This window comes from Homarus americanus, unplaced genomic scaffold (genome assembly GCF_018991925.1).
Source record: "Homarus americanus isolate GMGI-L3 unplaced genomic scaffold, GMGI_Hamer_2.0 scaffold33468, whole genome shotgun sequence".
In the NCBI taxonomy this organism is placed as follows: Eukaryota; Metazoa; Arthropoda; class Malacostraca; order Decapoda; family Nephropidae; genus Homarus; species Homarus americanus.
Window position 1 is genome coordinate 930,615 of NW_024714177.1, and position 10,441 is coordinate 941,055.

Genomic DNA, 10,441 nt, shown 5'->3' on the forward strand with positions numbered 1-10,441 from the left:
CCTTTCACCACCACATCCTTCCAATTTAACATCTGTCCTCCCCCCGCTCCAGGTGTGTTGGTAGGTGTCTGGCTCTCATTACGTAGCCTACCTAGTTATTACCCCAACACCTGCTGGGGTATCACCACTCAGGAGAACCTAGCCTAACCTAACTAGCACGATGCTAGGAGAAAGTGTGTATGAATACAGACGAGGTAAAAGGGAGAGTAGAGGAGAAAGCTGACTGACTGGGGTTATAGTTGACCTTTGGTATAGTATATGACCTGACCTCGGGGCGTGACCTCGTCTGAGTCAATCGAGAGCTGGCAGACGTCCAGGTTGGCATAGCAAGGGAGGGACAAAAGAACATAAGGAGTCTGCAATAGGTCGGTTGGCCTGTGCATGGCAGCTCCTGTCGAGTTACTACCACTCTCTATCATCCATGAATCTATCCAGCCTCCTTTTGAAACTTTCCAGATTTCCAGCACTTACTACAAAGTTGCTAAATTTGTTCCACTCGTCCACCACCCTATTTGTGAACCAGTTCCTTCCTATCTCCCTCCTAAACCTAAACTTATCCAACTTAAATCCGTTGCTCCGAGTCCTATCCTGCTCGGATATTATAAGAACTTTATCTATATCCCCTTTATTGATTCCTTTCACCCACTTAAATACTTCTATCATATCTCCCCGCACTCTTCGTCTTTCTAGGGAATACAAGTTAAGTTTCTTTAACCTATCCTGATATAGAAGGTTTCTAAGTCCCGGAATCATTTTCGTCATTCTTCGCTGCACCGACTCTAGTGAATTGATATCCATTCTATAATAAGGACACCAGAACTGAACCGCATAATCGAGATGCGGCCTGACTAGCGCAAGATATAGTTGCAATAAGACCTCTGCACTCTTATTATTTACAATTCTAGATATAAAACCCAATACTCTGTTTGCCTTATTTCGAACATTAACGCACTGTTTTCTAGGCCGTAGGTCCGGGCTTACAAGTACCCCTAGGTCTCTTTCACAAGTCGACTTCTCTAGGTTGATGTTGTTAAGGCTGTATACATTATCAGTATTTGTTCTTCCAATATTAAGTACGCTGCACTTCCTGGTGTTGAATTTCATTTGCCATTTTTCAGACCACCCCTGCAGTTTATTTAGATCCTCCTGTAATGCATTTGCATTCTGCCCTGAATTAATCTGCCTCCCTATTTTGGTGTCATCCGCAAACGGAGAGAGAGAAGAGAGATAGATAGATAGAGACAGATATATAGAAAGAAGGAAAACAGATGGAGAAAGTGTGTGTGTGTGTGTGTGTGTGTGTGTGTGTGTGTGGGCAAGAGGTACTCACTTTCCTTGATGTATGTAGGTTAGATCAAATCCCAGGTTGTACTTGACTGGAGGAACAACTCGAGGCCTTGGGCAGCCGACTGTGGATGACCTAATATGGATGAGGGTGATGTGGAGGTGGATGATGATATGTGTTGGTGGATCGGTAATTAAGGAAGACTAATGGAGGGTTTCATCGACCGAGAGATTGCTTAGTAATTCTATCCTGTGTGGTGCGTGAGGGAGGGTCAGAGGGGAGGGAGTGACTGGTGGAGGGATGGAGTGAGTGGTGGAGGGATTGAGGGAGGGATGGAGTGGTGGAGGTATTGAGGGAGGGATGGAGTGGTTGAGGGATTGGGGGATAGGGGGAGGGATGGAGTGAGTGATTGAGGGATGGAGTGGCTACTGTCACTAGGTTCTTCACCTTACCTTCAGATGTCCAGTCACGTGCACCACCAGCTTCATTACCCCCACTAGATGTTCCTCACCCTTCCACAGATCTTCCTCCCCTTGGTCTTCCTCCCTTTCCCCTAGGTCTTCCTTCCCCCTCAGGTCTTCCTCGTCCACCCCCTTACCCCCTCATCTTATCCGACTAACCTCTCCTAACACACACACACACACACACAACCTTGAAGAGGAACTCGGCTGAAAAAAAAAATATAAGGAAAATTTTATAGTTGGTGTTGGTTAATGGTCGGTGATGTCACAACCCTCCATGCTTCTCTGATTAGGTCGTGTTGTTGTTGTTGATGGTCCTCCCTTGTGTTGTGAGGGTGGCGGGGTTGTATCTCACCTGAGGGATCGTTAATAATAGTGCTGGGTCAGGTGGGTTCATTAGTGAGGTGTGTTGGGTGTGTTGTGTGTATAGGTAAGGTGTGTTGTGTGTAGTAATGATGGGTGTTAGGGGGGACAGGAAGCTCCCAATACAGTGAAGCAACTATGAACGAATTATTCATTGGCACCTAACATAAACTAATAGCTTTTTTTGCCACTCATATTGCTGTGTGTGAATAGCGGATTTAGCGGACTTTTTTATTTATTTTTATTTTTACAAATTTCCTTGACTTCCTACATATTATTTTTATGTATATTTATGTTTTTTCTTTATTTTGTGTTTATTCTTCTATAACAGGAGAATGAGGAAATAGCTAGCCACTATTCCCGGAGATGGCATTAATGACTGTTAATATTGGACTGAACTGACTGTTAACTGTGACTGACCTCTAAATCCGTTTAATCATAATTACGAGATGATTCACGTTAGGGAGGAACTGATCTCGTGTTTAGAAATAGTTGTATCCGTTAAACCTTGAGTCAGTATCTGGTAAATGTCTTGAATTCCTGACCTGATGTTATGTGTTAGTTCTTAAGTGGGGTTTATTTCCCTGAGGTAACTTAACATATTGAGTGGAATTTAAATGACTTCCTCCTGAGCTTCGGTAGATAATATGAAGTTGTTCCTTTACCCAGGGGATGACAACGAAGTGCCTCTCTATAACGGAAGACACTGGTAAAACTACTTGTGGAATGCGGGTGTTGAGCGCCTGAACCTGTCCTGGTAGATAGTGCGCTTATCGTTGACGAGCTAATTGGGTCGTAATTTATGGTGGCAGTCACGAGGCTGCGGTAGTTTACCAGGCCATTAAGAGATTTGCTAAGTGGGAGAAAATGGTGAAGGGGGGTAAGAGTCGTTTTAGGCCTACCGTACCCCTCTGGGTCACCTCCTCACCTGTCGGCGCTCTATTCGTACACGACTCCTTGTGGGTATGGAAACACGAGAATGGAGGAAACTACAACGGGCTTATGGTTAGGTTAGGGTCTGTGACTGATTTCCTGTGACCTTTTTCCTGATATTCAGTGGTGGTGACGGTGGGTGAGGGTCATGTGAATCCGCTCTTTGATGTAGCGGATGTTAATGTGGTTGACCATGAGGGACCTGCGCGTGGGGGGTGTTTTACATGTATTCAAATTACATGAAAAAAATCCATTAAATATTTATTCCAAAATATTTTCTTAATCTGAACGTGTCCATTAAGACTCTGCAGTTCTTTGTGTAACACTTATGATATGTAAACAACAACAACGAGTGAGTGCGAACCTTTAAGAAGTATATATCCGGCTGAGGGAGGCGTTATGGCCGGCTGGCGTAAGGATGCAGCCGGCAGACCCATGTAGCGGTGGACGCGGGGTCGATATCCCACCAAAGCCTCAGGGCAACAACGTATTAAACAAGTTAACTAGCCTGAAGGAACACCCCGCCCACTAGACCCCTCTCTCACCCAGCCTGGAGGTCGCCCACCCTAGTTCCCCCAACCAAAAAAAGTTGGATATTTAGGAATTTTTAAAAACCAAGGAGGCTAAATTTGTCATGGCATCCAGGAAACATTTTACCTTATCAAACATATCGGATACTGAGGACACCAAGACTGTAATTATCCCTGGAATGTTGACTATGCACGTGGGGAATAATTGAACGTCTGAGGATTGATTCATACACACATTCAACCAATTACTAGAGGTGACCGTATAAGAAGTAAGGATGACAGGAGTTACGGTAAGCTGTGACGTAAACATCCCACGATGTTTTGACTATAAACTGTAAGACCTTAGTTGATGGGGATAGTGTCTGGCTCCTGGAATCCTCACCCGGTATACTTGCTCGCCACGCCTCGTCTCACTTCGCCTAACTAGTCGTCAACATGATGCACCTACACATCGCCTTACCGTGACTCCTTCAGTGTGGCTGATCAGGTATTCCATGAAGTTGACGCCAGTAATAGTGTGAAAAATCTCAATGTAATGTTTTTTGCGTCGCCCTGGTGGTGCCCCGTTACGTCAGAGCTGGTCGACCATGAACTATATCTCGTAGACTAACAGATGGAGTTCTTATGTTTACTGGTCATGTTAATTAATGAGATGGAAGGGGTTAAACAGGGGAGGGGTGGGGGTGAGGCGTGCGTGTTACAGAAAGGAGAGGTGCACCATTAACGTGACCGTGTGGTGCGGCAGTACAGTACCGCACTGCTCTGCCTGGCTGCACGGGAGAAAGTGTGGTTTGGTGGTTGGGTGGCCCTGCATGTGGCTGAAGGTAAAGTCTTTAGAAATTCCTCTTACGTGTCTTATATTTCCTAGGTGATGTTTATAAAGCTATTTTTTGTGGGTTTTGTTAAAATACAATATTGCGTTGATGTGGGATTTAAGTGTGCACAGTATTGAATAATTAGTGATTTCCTCAACGCTCGTAGGTAATAAACAGGAAGTGTTTGATGGACGCGGCGTGTGGTAGTGACCTTGAGTGTCCAGAGCACCACGTCAGCGGTGTTGTCCTCACACACCCTCCTTACCTTCGCATCAATCCCCAGCACGCGTCTACAACCTCTTTCACGTCCATACGACAATCGGTCCCATTTTTTTTAAATGCCCGAATTCTGGCGGTTGAAAATAAATATCTCAGAAAGGAAGCAGCTAGTTGAGAGAATTCCGTGAACTCGTTTTTTATTTATGTTCTCTAGAAATACCAAAAATTGGGGAACGTAGGACTTTGTGAAAACAGTGTAAAAGGAGGCAGCACCTGCTGAGGCGGCCACCTGCTGCGGCCATCTATGTGGGTTGTGCAGTGGTTTTCCCGCCAAACATTAGTTAGAACTGATAAAGGCGCACTCTAGTGGCCGCGCCAGGAATCCTCGGGTTAGCACGGCCACAGACAGATGGCGCCATGGTGAAGAAAACAGCAAGTGGTCGAACACGTGACCTCCAACGTTTCCATCACCCGTGTTCGAATTCGTCGTGACTACAACCGTTACTGTTGCCTCGGCTGTTGTTCTCACGACAACAACATTATACACCCAACACATACACACACCGTAGCTGTACGTGTCAGTGAAAGTTTATTACTGGTAACAGCAGCTTCTTGTACGTTGATAATTTTAAACAAACAAAAACTCTTGCCATACGAAACGAACGGCGGTTGAGAAGAGGTTAGCATATAGTGGATTTTCCTTCTTCATATTCTAAACGAAACTTATTGAAGTGCTCAGCTGGTGGTGTATTATTGAGTTACTTTATATCGTGGATGTATTACCTAACGCAGTCAGATCATATCCTTACAATACACTTTTGGTAACAATAAAATACTTTTCCGGCAATACCACGAGGCCAGACCTCCAGAATGGTTGCTGTTTAGAGAATACTGCATCTCCTTACGTTACTTCACAGACCGTTACAGGATATCACACATACTGAATAGCCTTCAAGTGCTGTTATGATTGACCGAGGTATGGGTAGTGTGGGGCCTGACGTAGGGGGTGGTGGGTGTAGGAGGGAGGGAAGTGAATCGTGACCACTTCCCCCGACAGGTCGGCCACGCTGGGGGGTGATGGGGTCCTGGCTGGCTACACGTGTATATGCCTCTTCCTGACGCATACCCCCAACCCTCATTGTTTCACGCCCCCTCACCCCAAACTCCTCCCTCCCTCTTGTCTCCTCGCCCCACGCCTCAATCCCACGTCCTCACTCACGATTCCCCTCCCCCAGCAGCAGTTCCTCACAGCGTTCAGATAATTCACCTCCTTTGTCATCTTCCTCAGACAATCCTTTGATCTCCCTCCTCTCGCCTCCTCCCCGTAGTTCGTCATACCCCGTGAGGTGTTTGTATTGTACAGGTGAGGAGAACTTCAGGTGTTACAGGTGTGGACAGGTAGGATCCCTCTCTCGGCACCTCTCTCACTTTAAAGGTCGAGAGGAGTGTGAGGAGGAGGGTGGAGCAGCTGAGGTAATTATTTAACTTCATAATTTTAAAAGGTCAGACACTGAAGCGGTTTATTTAGCCAGAAAATGTACAGACACAAGTTATTGTTATTTTATTGACAAAGCATGTTACAAATGTGCTCTAATTCGCCCTATGCATTGCATTGCACGGTATTGTGTTGGTTAGATTAGTGTGTGTGTGTGTGTGGAGGGAGAGAAAGACAGTCAGACCTGGGGCCCTTTTAAGGTACCTACCATCCCTACTTCAGATACGGTATCACAGACTTCTGGTGTATCTGGGGATCGTTGTGGAGAAGTGGTTGGGGGAGCCTTGTGTGTTTGGTTCTTGGTTGGCGTGTTGGCTTCTTGATATATGTCAACCAATTGGTGATATGTTGTGTCATGTGAAGAAGGTTATCAGAATGTCAGTTGTCATAGGAGCAGTGTCTTAGTCTAGTGTGGGTGACTGAGGTACAAATGTGTCTTGGGTAGGATGAGTACTGTAAGGTATTTGATGGAATAAGGACATGTCAGGTCTTGGTTGCAACACAGACGGAGGTTTGGGTGGGACGAGGTACAGTGGTTGTAACTTGTAAGGCCTCCAGTGATTGGCAGCTAAGAGCAGGTAACCTGACAAGGGCACATTATCATGCCTATGAGGGACCCGACGCCATTAATCAGATTGATAGCGGCGTGGAATTCCTGTAGTGTATATATATGGATTCGTTCCTAGAGGCTGAGGAATTCATCAGGTTAAACATCTCTCGTCAGACACTTCCCTCCTCCAGGGCCACCTGCTGAGTTACCGGGATGATTACAGGTGTTTAGGCGTCTACGAGGAGAGGCCCGCCCGTGGGTCGCCCTCCTCAGACTCTGGTGATGAACAGTGGCATTAACTGTACCGGCCAGGCCCACGCTGCTACCACCCACCATAGTGACTCATAGGCTCCACTTTCTTGAGCAGGAATCAACTAGTCTTGTAATAAAGGTCGTCTGTGTCAGCTGTTATTGAGGGGGAAGGATGTTAGTGTCAGCTGTTAGTGTCAGTAGGGTCAAGTCATCATTCAGGAGAAGGATGCTTGATGCTTGAGAGAGATCAAAAGGTCTTGGGAGGATAATAAACACAATGGTCCTCTGAGGCGGTAAAAGAGAGGAGCTGATTGTTGTGGCTCAGGCGAGATGATAAGATGGCGGAGGTGGTGGTGGTGGTGGTGGTGGTGGTGGTGGTGATGATGTTAGACGAGGAGAGGCGTTCGTTGGCCGGCTGAGAGGGAGGGTATAGTGTATGGTGTCCGGAGGTGATGTTTGGGGTAGTGAAGAGTCGGGTGGGCGGTGGCAGAAGAGATGGTCGTGAATTTTGTGGCCGCCAGTGTGTTCAGGAAGTATGGTGCTGAAAGGTAGTCTGTGGTGGCCCAGCCTTAGCGCGCTCGCACGCACACACACACACACACACACACACACACACACACACACACACACACACACACACACACCTCTGTTACAGTAATAGTGTACGGATTACTTGATTTCTACAGTCTGTAACATTGGTGTCATCTTGTCACCTCCCGCTACTAAGCACACTGAGTTACCGTGTAGCATGATAGGGTCAGTAATCATCTTGTATTACGCTTTTATGATACTGTTAGTCTTTGTGGCTTTGATTTTGACTTCATTTCTTAAGCCTGTAATGCTTTGAAATGTATGATGTTTTTGTGTGTTTTCAAATTACGTGGTTGTTATTGTTTGAGTCTTTGTTTTTGTTGTTTTTAATTTGCTTTGATTATAACTGTTGCAAGACATCCCTTTTGCACCTCCTTGTTATTATTCTATATACGATGGTGATAGAGTAGAGTTGATAGCCCGATGGATGTTGCCTCGAGGTGAATGATGAGGTTTTGGTTTGAAGGTTGCGCCAGGTCGGGCAGAAGAAAGGACCACCCGGGCGTAAGGTCATCTGCCTGAGCGTTATTGTAGGTGTGAGAGGGATGGGGTGGGTGTGAGAGGGGCGGGGTGGGTGTGTGAGGGGCGGGGTGGGTGTGTGAGGGGAGGGGTGGGTGTGTGTAAGGCGAGATGGGCGTGTGAGGGATGGGGTGGGTGTGTGAGGGGCGGGGTGGGTGTGTGAGGGGTGGGGTGGGCGTGTGTGGCGAAGCTGCTGTGTTGAACAAGCAGGGCATTACTGTTTGCTGGACTTGATCAGGTGTGATAATGAGAACCGTTTGTGATTACTTGAGAGTTACCAAACCTCAAGGAGTCCATCACCACCCCCCGATCTTTACGGCCAGACAGTCGACAGCAACCCTCCTAGACCCTGCAGTAAGGTCGGCTAAATATGGCTTTTAAAACACCCGTAGATGGGATATAGTCTAGTGCCAGTGCCGACAAATATGGGCAGCCAACCAGACGGAAAGGTGTAGAAATCACCCACAGTAACACACCTAATGTATAATATTATCGCAATGCTAGTTTATGGTGGTCAGTGGCAAGGTGGTCAGCCCGCCATCCGCTGTCTTCTAAACCTTTTCAATTCCCGCGCTATTAACTCTTCTCTTTCCCTATCCTCCCTCTCCCTACCTCTTTAATCTTCTTTTCGCCTCTCCCTCTTTCTCTACTACTACTACTACAAGTGTTCTCTGGCAATCTTACAGCCCCTCACTTTTGTTAGCTGTTATTAGCCTTTATCTTCATATTATTATTATTATTAGTAGTAGTAGTAGTAGTAGTATTATTATTACGTATTATCATCATCATCATCATCATCATCATCGTCATCATCATCATCGTCATCATCATCATCGTCATCATCATCATCGTCATCATCATCATCATCATCGTCATCTCGGTATTACTGTTGCTGTATTATTATTATGATAATTGACATCATTAAACGAGTCCTTAATTTTCTTCATTACTCTAATCTTCTTATTCTTGTTTTTATTCCTAAGACAACAGGTTCTGACTGACACATCGGCAAGTCTTTTAAGAGAATAAAACTCGAACGCTTGAGTTAGTTCATTAATTTTGTCACGATAGCGTCGCGTTGTGTTGATATCTTGTCGTGTTTTTATAGCGAGAGCCGGCATGACACTACAGCGGGGAGATGATGTTGTTTGGGGGATTTTGACCTTAATGACTGATTGTGTTGTGAACCGCCATGAGGGAGAGTTGGGATTGGTGGTTGAGTTAAGTATAGTATAGAGGTTATTGGTTCTCTTCTCTTCATGACCCGGGGAATATTGGCCGCTGAATGTCGTAAAATGTCTTTGTTTTTCTTTTAATAACACACACACACACACACACACACACACACACATTTTATCTCGCTTCACCGATCGCGTTACCGCCGTAGGTCAGGTTTAATTAAGGAGCATGGGGAAGGGATCCAGGTGTGTGTGTGGGGGCCTCGGGGGTACTGGGAGGAAGGGGTGAAAATAAGATGAGGATTTGAGTGGGGTAGGATGACGGATTTAATTAGGAGGAGTTGGCAAGGATTAGGGAAGAGGAGGAGGAGGGAGATCGAAAATGAGGCGAGGATTGGTGTGTGTGTGTGTGTGTGTGTTATTTCATCGCGTTTTATACCAGTCACCCCTGAGCCTTAAACCACCACCCCCCTCCTCTTTCTCTCTCCCCGATGACGTCACCACAACACCTGGTAGTCCACGGGGTCAGCCAATCAACCTTCACAGTGTATATCATTACCTGGGGCGCCATGATCTCTGGGAAGTGTGTGTGTGTGTACACGATGGAGACTTGTAACAGCTCTTTAGGTGGTCTTTAGAACCTAATCTAACCTAACTTTCTACCTAACTAACCACACCTGTTTCCCCTTCGGCCTTGTCACAGCCCTGGAGAGGTGGGGGGGGGGGGCAGTGTTATTCTCCCGTGTACGTGTTATTATACTTGTTGTTCATGTACCGAGGAACTTTTTGTGTGTGTGTTTAGCGGGACTTTCCTCTGAGTCGTGGAACTTTTCACCGAGGAACTTTTTGTGTGTGTGTTTAGCGGGACTTTCCTCTGAGTCGTGGAACTTTTCACATGGATGTAGTGGAACTTTTTTCTGTATATTTCCAGTAGTTTCCTCTTTGTTGTAGCCAATGTTAGTATTTTATCCCCCGTTTCCTGTCATTATAACTTGTCTTTAGTATTTTCCTGTAGCATCACATTTCGTAGTTGTGTTAGTGTTTGTTGGAGGTGTCTGAGCTTCTGACTCGTACAGTGATGCTGACCATATGTGTAAACTCTTTGATATCTGCAAATTTAGTTGACGGTCTCTCTCTCTCTCTCTCTCTCTCTCTCTCTCCATTATTTCGATCTCACATTTCTTTTATTCCTTGTTTATTTTGATGGGTTAGAGAGCTAAACCCTCCCCCCCATCCCCCTCTCCCCGTGT